Source organism: Tenebrio molitor, chromosome 2 (genome assembly GCF_963966145.1).
Source record: "Tenebrio molitor chromosome 2, icTenMoli1.1, whole genome shotgun sequence".
Lineage (NCBI taxonomy): Eukaryota > Metazoa > Arthropoda > Insecta > Coleoptera > Tenebrionidae > Tenebrio > Tenebrio molitor.
Window position 1 is genome coordinate 17,429,776 of NC_091047.1, and position 8,362 is coordinate 17,438,137.

The following is an 8,362-nucleotide window of genomic DNA, read 5'->3' on the forward strand; positions in this document are numbered from 1 at the left end:
TAAAATATCTCAAAATATTTTGTGCAAAATCATTTTTTCAGAGCATCAAAATTTTAAAATAATGTAACATTTTAAAATCAAATTTACAAATGTCGATAAAAATTCTTGGTAGTTGTCCATTTTTGATCTAAGAAAACAGTCCACAAATTTAAGGCTACTGCGTTATTGGCTATTTTTTCGTTAATTATTAAATATTTATTTTGACTACATTCTGCTTGATAAATGCAGGTTGATATCAAAAGAAAAATGTTCTGCACGTGACTGATAATAGTCAAATCAAAGTAAGTTATAAAGAACAATGGTCCGTCATCTGCAAACTTCACCACCTGGTGTGAAGATGGAAGAATTTAATAACAACGTCAGGCAGTCTGTCTCTTCGTTGATTTAATTCCGCACAATGCAAACAACAGAGATGACTTACTGGCAGCAGTATTTTACGGATGTGCAACGTGGTGTGTTTTATTATCGTGTAAGGGGCGGTGCTGTCTGTTGACATAGTCTGTGAACACGAGTCTCATACATATTGTTTGATTATTTTGTTTTGACGTATGTCATAAACATGTATGTGAAGACGTAATCGACCGTAACGATTTCTCTGCAGTAATCACGACTGTCTTAACCGCTGTGTCCTTTATTAAATGTAATTTAATATACAGATAATCCTTAAAAGTGAGCAACTTTAAACTCACCAGCTCGAACAGTGTGCCCCCTTCCTTGTCAATTATTGACTAGTGCCAGAACAAGCCTAGAATGTAAATTAGGGGAACTTCACATCGAATCAAAGCAACAAGCCGAGAATCTGCCACTTCGTTCGCCTTTGTTCAAACACCTTCACACTTCCGCCAACGAAGCTGTTCATTTTGATTTCAATTGACTTATTATTATGGGATAATTGGGTGGGATTTTATGCTCACAAGTTAATTTCCATTAGATAAATTTCATTCTGAAGTAATTTTTGAGCAAAGATTAGTCAAGGTTCAGTCAATCTTCCATTCTTCCCAGTTAACATTGGATAACCCAAAATTTAGAAGGCATCAAATAAAACGTTCAAGGTTATAGAGAGAAATTGTATTTTATAACGGTGTCCAATTTTCTTTTTTGCATCGAAGAGTAGCACTAATGGCTTTAGATGTTTTAATTAATTCGGTCTGCAATACAAAAACTATATCGGCTTGTTTTCTTTATTTCCACTCTGAAAGAAAATTCTATCGAATGTATAAATTGGCAAATGAGTTACTGGTAGAATCGCAGAATTGAATGTGATAGTAATGGGTGACAATCTCTTTACGCCTGATCCAATTTGTGCCTGATTTTATTTGACCCGGTAATTCAATCACGAACTCAGCAAGCATTCACTCCTGCACTTCTTTCGACCGAACCGACGTACCAACCACCTACTACAACCCCACAGACTTAAAATTCCAGAGGTGTTTCTTTCTCTACTCTATAAACTGATAAATAAAACCGTCTTAGATAATAATTCGTATTTAATTCAGATTACCATATATTCGCGTGCATTTCATTCGCGTATAAAATCAATAGAGACTCAATTTGTTTCCACTAAATTTAAGTTGAGTTATAGCATGTAAAATTATTATTATAATAAACATTAAATCAATTGTACTAAATTGAAAGTTTTCTATAGAGTGTGGGTATAGCTTGTCTAATATTTGACGTTTCAATTTTACTCGTAGGGTGCTAACTTAAAAACAAAGCACCAATGGATGTTGTAATTGGAAACGTATTGTGGATTGCATTTTCAATTCCGCCGGGCTCATTATCACTCGTGAAATACCCTGTATATTGTGAAAAATAATAAACAATGAAAACTGTGAAGTGACAAGTACGAGTTGTCAAATATCAAATTTATAAATCGAGAAGAGGCGGGAAATCTATACGTACAGTCGGGAGCAATAAATTTTGGTCGTCAAGGTCATTCTTTGACGCAATCCAAAATGCTCCATTGTAAAACAGTCGTAAATATCATAACCTATCATCATGTTGTTTGACATTAATTGTCATTTTTTTGACACTGTTGACAAAATTATTTTGGCAATTTTTACTTTTCCTTCGACGGAAATTAAAATTATTTTTACACATTTACTATAATCCATTTTTTAATTATAGTCCGATGGATCAATTAATAAGCAGAGCAATTGTTATATTGCTATCTCTTTTCAAAATAATGTACAACAAGCTATTGGATTCTTGTACTACGTATTTGATTAAGTCCGTCCCACTATGCATCTCGCTTTGGCATGTGCGATTAGAGCAAGACGCGAGTTGTACATTTATTTCATTAGCGACGTCAAATTTTTAGGTTGTGATCATTTCGTTTAATTTTGCTTGAAATTTCCGCCATATGATGCCAAGGAAAAGCTACGCAACTCTTTCTTGAACAGCAGCCACTGGCAGAAGTGGACCATTATTGTTTCGTTCCCGTCTAAAATACATTAACAAATTTCTTATTAGCGTGTAAGGGCATTGACCTTACGTGGCATTGCCGAAACAAAATCTAGGAAGCAAGAAAGACAGTCCAAATCTGGTTGTTTAGTGTTGTTTTCAACAACTTTTAATATATTTTACCTATTATCGAATAAATAGTTATCAAAAGAGTTCTGAAAAGAACTGTTTTTTGAAAAACAAACTGAAAACGGAGGAATGAATTTGCAGAAAAATCATGAAAGCACGAAAGAACACAACTCAAACTCTCAAAAATTGAAATTTGTAATGATATTTGTCCCAAGATGCCAATATAAATTTTCAAATATTGGTAGCACCATGCACTGCTGTCAAATGTCGAAAGCAGACGCAGGTCATGTCGACTTCTTGATTCGGACTATAATAAAAAAATGCACTACAAATAATTTTACTTTCTTACGAATATTAAAATAATATATCTGGCAATGCGGTGGCAACAAAATGTCGAACAGGCACTGACAAAAGAAAAATATTCAGGGTGCAATAGCTTCTTAGTTATGAATTTTTCAAATTCACCAATAGTGTTCGAGCAGTTTTCACCTTTACGAAAAAACTAAGTTCTTTCCCTCAGTTACTAAGTAACGTCTAATATGTACATATGAATCGTATGAATAATAAAAATTACTATCTACTAGAATTATGTTGCTAAGTAATTTAAAGTGTTCGTTGAATTTATCTGAAATTCAAATTAACAGCGATCTTCTGATTGGTCAGCTTTAATTGTTAATTACAAAAGATCTACTACACTCTGACCATTTTTTTAACGCTATTGCTTTCATTTATCACCAACGAATGCGCACTCTAAATCTGATTCGCGAGTTCTGGGACAGCCTGTATATTTTTTAAACCGACTATGAAAAAGAATCTTACTACCTACTTAACAAAACAGTACAAAATTGAACACCACTTTTATGCAAATCGGCGTAGTAATCCTGGAGATATTCACACGAGAAACTTACAAATTTCTCTTTTTATTGGTTTCGGTATCTATTAGTTCTTGTACCGACTACCCGACTTGCTGATACTAAAATATCATGTTATACCGGGAGGGGCATCGGTTACACACAGGCGAGAAATAGCCACTTCTAATTAAATAAAATTGTCGAAATTTTTCACACTTACCTGGATATTGGTAAGGCACATTTCATTCCATTCCATCAAAACCGGTTTGGTATTTAGGACTACAGGGGTACACAAACATACAAAGAAACATACATTACACCCAAACACATTAGAAACCACTCCTGTTTCGGTAATCGGTTAATAAAAAATTAGTCAATATTTTTTTATAGATTGTATGTAGTAGCATTATCTTGACAAACTAACAATCCGATGGGTGAGAAGGCATAAGGCCTACGTGCTGAGTAAGACATAAGCAGCAAGTTTGTCGAACATTCTAATTTAAAAACCCATCGGAAGCTCTCGTTGTTATATTTTTAATAAAGTAAATTTGTATTTTTATATCGTATGTTCAATAGCGGAAATAAACCCATATTAGAATTCATCTTCACGAGCGGCGTGTGCAATTTGATAGAGTCGTATTTGGACACCTCCGGATGAGATGAATGGGGTGGCCTATCAAAATGCACATAGAAATGAGCCGGGGCAGGCGTCGATGGCGCAATGCATCACTGTGGTGTAACCGTAATGTTAATCAAAGATAGTGCGGATCTGTGTCCGCTGACCCTATCGGTCGACGACGCCTCACTATGCCGATTGTCGACTTCATTATACAAAAACGGTTCTATAGCCGTCGCAACTTTCCCGATAAATTTACATAATGCACGTTAGCAGCTAACAAGTTTAAGTGACGAATGAAATTTGCTTCGTTCACCTAGGGGTGAAGTTTTAATTGCAAAAAAAATACACTCATAAATAGACACAAACATTATTGTAGCTATATTCCGAAAAAATATTGTTTTTGGAAGTAAACAACAAAGCAAAATCACCACAAAACCAATATACGTCTTCGTTCTCTCGTTTATCCTAAATCAATCATCACGTTTTCCCCCGTCGTCCATATAACCGTCTTCCAAATCTGGGCAATCACAAAATGGTTCTACACGATAAATACAATACAACCTCGTAACTCAAATTATACCATTTGCTGCTAAGCAATCACTTGTCCTAAATCGTTTCTGATGGCTTCCGAAGGGGGAGAAGGTTAAGCCCTGATTGCTAACGACCCCCTGCATCACTTTACGATCTGATTACGTCGAAAACCGACATATATTGCGATGTATTCCTTAAATTTGGTATGGTGTCGATAAGTGGCATTACACACCTGAGACTCAAATCTCATCAAAACTGTATCATTGTTATGATCATAATCAGACGGTTGAGAAGAAAATACAAATTCTTGATAAATTCGAATTAATTCTATGTATAAAGAGATAATAATAATAATAATAATAATATACTTTATTAGCATGTGCTATTCAAATACAAAAATAAAATCAAATTCTACAATACAGAAGGAAAAAATATATAATAAATAGGTAAATAGATATCCCGAAAATAAAAAAAAGTATTATATAATCACTTAATAAAATCGTGTAGCACAATTACGGATTTCCTATCAGATTCTGAATCAGTTCTTTTTTAAAACTATTTACATTTGTGTACACTCTTTGATGGGCCAAGGTATAGTATTTTTACGCCGAATAGAAATATTGTCTAAAATTATAAATCACACCAACAAAGAAACAGATCTTAACACCCAACGGGCAAAAATGACGGTTTCTTACTTGTAGGTGTAAGTACCTGTAAGTAGATTGTAAACTGTTTCTTTGTTAGTGTGATTTATGATTTTAGTCAATATTTCTATCAGGGGTAAAAATACTATAACATGTTAAATGTTGATAATCCCCTATAAAACAAAGTATTGAACTTCCTATTTGTTTTGCAGATGTCAATTTTAAACATACTGTTATCTCGTCCACTATACCTGTGCAAGTTACTGTTATATGTTATAATAATGATTTTTAGTTCAGGAAAGTCAAACCAAAATGACATTTGCTCACATTTTTTAACAAACAAAATGTGCGATATTGAAATAGAGTGTACCCTCCCCAGAATTGCGGGAATCCGCACACAAATTAACACTCAATCTCTTACCTAAGAAAAGCAAATTACGATATCAGAAAAACGTACAGAAATTTTCGCGATTGGTGCGATAGTAGCGCCACCACAGGTCAGTTATGGATTTCATTACTAACCGCTTACGACTCATTACTGACTCCTCTTTTCATCATTACTGACCGGTTGATGTGTACACGAGTAATCTCTCACTTTCTAGCCTTTAAGAGGTTAAAAAAGCTGTACGTTACTAACCGATTGTGAATAAAAGTATTATTCTAAACATTCAAAATTATGGCCCCAATATCGTATTTTAACAGAGTAAAAATTATTTTGCTGATAGAGACGGATGTGTCAGACTCAAAAGCTAGGGTGGCAACCCAGTTGGGATTTCCAAAAAGTTGATAAGACCTTGACAAGTCAAGACAAATAGAATTTATTAGAGATTATGCCCGTATTTTTAGTGTGCCTGCATGTGTCAGAAAAAGTTGGGGTTATGAAAAAAAACTGTTGACAGTGGTTTTGGTCGTAGTTCATCTTGTTTTTTATTCTCATTTTATTATTTTACTCAAATGGTATGATATGGTAGCTACCACCTTTTTGCATATAATAATTATTTTGTGTTAGGTAAATAAACTCAACAGTTCAATGTCCAATTTTGGCGGGAGGTTGGGCCAACCCAAAAAAATGAAACTTATTCTAGGGATTTCTTTTTTCTGTTTTTTCTAATTCAACAGGTGGTGGATTTTTGATTTTGAAACAGATAATACCTACTAATCACTAATCAGTAAAAATTCTTCATGTACTCGTATATCTGGTCTATTAAAACAATTATTTTAAATTCTAAACGCTGTTGAAAAATCAAAAAAACATTCTGGTGCAAATGACTTATCTGTCACTGTGATAACTGATGATAAGTAATAGGAAATGTCATGAAAAATGTGTGTTATTTGCACTACAATGGTTTTTGATTTTTTTAACAGCGTTTAGTTTGATAATCCTTCTGGTGCAAGGGATTTGACTAAGAAAAGCACAATGATTTTGTTAGGTAGGTACTAACAATATAAACAAATCAAGAATTATAATATTCTGTGTGAAATAGATTTATTTGAAACAAAAAAGTGACCATATTAGCAAAGTACACGTTTCAAAACTGCACCAATAATGAGAGATAAAAAATTGAGGAGAAAAACGAACGGCAAAGCACGAATGTCTGCAACAGATATGTGGGCAACCGACGTCAGAGGCGTCCGCGTCCCTAGCAATCACAGTAATGTCGAAACCATGTCGCATCGCCCGCCAACTGTTTTAATCCCCTACCGAGAACCACCGCCGCCCTGCCGCCACACCACCTCTGTTGCCACAAAAACAGATTTCTCTGATTAAACTTTACAAAATGGATGCCCCCTAGACGGTCCTAAAAAATCTCTGAAATACTTAAATTTACTAACGTGATAAACTGATAAACGCGATGAGAGTTTTTGTCCTTGTCCGAACATTTGCGGCAATATGTTTCACTTTTCACTTTTTATCTGATGTAAACAAACTTAAGTAAATTATAAAAATTTAAATAACATTATTACATTAGAATTACCTACAATATCCAACAAAATAAACAAAACCTAAAAGCAACAACAATAAGGCGAACTTTACTATAAGGTATTACATTAATTTATGTCTACACAGACAGTTATGGCCGTTTGCACCGACCGACGTTCCTTATTTTTAAATTAAGCTTAAAAACAATTGTTGCTACGATTTTAATAATTGTAACCAAGGTTTTAAGCTCTTCTTAATTTTAAACTACGACGGTGAAAACGGCTATTAGTGAGTCAGTCGCTCCTGCGATATTTTTGATTAGTAGGTACAGTTGGTTGCGAAAAAAATGGGAAAAGAAAATTTTCCTAATGTAAATTTGGTTTTGTCCATTTCAATCAATTGTCTGCTTGAGAATACCTATCAAATAATTCTTAAAAATGTCATTGAATTTTCACCATAATTCTAACCTAACAATCATTTTGCGCACTTAATACAAAAATAACTATTTCTGTACTAGTGATCCAAATAACTATAGCTGTCATTTTGTGGCATTTCAAAAAAAAAATGTAATCCATACTTTATTGTCATATAAGGATATATTCACGAGTTAAGAAAATACCTACCGCGTAAAAATACGATATCGTAAAATTTTGTAAAGGTACGATAATTAAACGAATCTAATTGGCTGGGCACGATACGAAGCGTTCGTATTTTTACGCACTACTTTTTGGTGCGTATAATCACCTCGTATTTGAGTATTCACATTTGAGATTAAATCCGAACGTCCAACGTGCGTCCTGCGTCGAACTAACCTCTATAACTAAAATTTTTGTTTAGTGTTTATGTCTTTGATTTGCCCCAAAATTCGGGGAACAACATAGCAGTACGTTTTTAAGTAGTCATTAAAATATTAGGTAAAAATGTAAAAAAAAATCTATCTTCTTTTTTTGTGGAAGATATGGACCTATACGTTACAGTAAAATGTGGCAACATTTAGTTCGCCTTTGAAACCTTAGGCCCTTGGTGCAAAGAAGCCATCGATTTCATTAATGTCATCGGGACCCGACTTATTGCGGAATCAGACGATTCAAAATCAAAGAAATTCCTTTTTGAGAGGATTTCCCTTGCCATTCAATGTGGAAACGCTGCAAGCACTTTTCCAGATTCCGCATTATTATCGGAAATTTTTGTATTGTAAAACAAAAATGTTATATATGTACAGTCGTTGACCAAAATAAAATAGGACAAAGTGTTACCTTAGACA